The sequence below is a fragment of the Condylura cristata genome, unplaced genomic scaffold, assembly GCF_000260355.1.
Source record: "Condylura cristata isolate star-nosed mole 26May11 unplaced genomic scaffold, ConCri1.0 scaffold00053, whole genome shotgun sequence".
NCBI classification, from domain to species: Eukaryota; Metazoa; Chordata; class Mammalia; order Eulipotyphla; family Talpidae; genus Condylura; species Condylura cristata.
Window position 1 is genome coordinate 388,989 of NW_004567154.1, and position 637 is coordinate 389,625.

The following is a 637-nucleotide window of genomic DNA, read 5'->3' on the forward strand; positions in this document are numbered from 1 at the left end:
CCCGCGCGCCCCACCTGCAGCCGCCACCCGCATCGTTGTCCGGCTGCCTGCGAGGCACCGGCGCCGGGCAGGGGCGAGCCCCATCACTGCCCGCCGGAGGGCTCTGCATCCCACTGGCCCCAGGGTGCTCACCTAACGCAGCCCAGCGAAACCTCACGTCCCACCCTCTTCCAGTGTCCCTAGGGTGCGCCAGGCCCTCCTCCAAGCCATCCAGGAACACCCAGGAATCCGGCACGGCAAGCATTCCTCTCCTCCGTGTGCAGATCCCAAGTGTCAGGTCCCCTATCCCATCCAAACCCTGGACCTCTCTCCAACCCCACATCGTGGATCTCGCATCCTAGCCAGCCTCTCCCGTGTCGGTATCGCCAGTTCACAGCTTTGCACCCCCCCCTCCGCCTCGAACTCCCCCCACCCCGTCCTCCACACCCCTATTTCAGGCAGTCCTGGGAGCTGCCCCCCAACACACACTGACAACCCCCATTCCAGCTAGCCCCTAAACTCTCCACACAAGCCAACGCCAGGATCCCCTATGCTACCTCCAAGCAAGGGAGTCCTAGGATCTCCTGACCCAAGGAGGCCTGGATTCCCTATCACAGACAGCCTTAGGTTCAAAGCTCCATTCATTCTTTCAACCCTC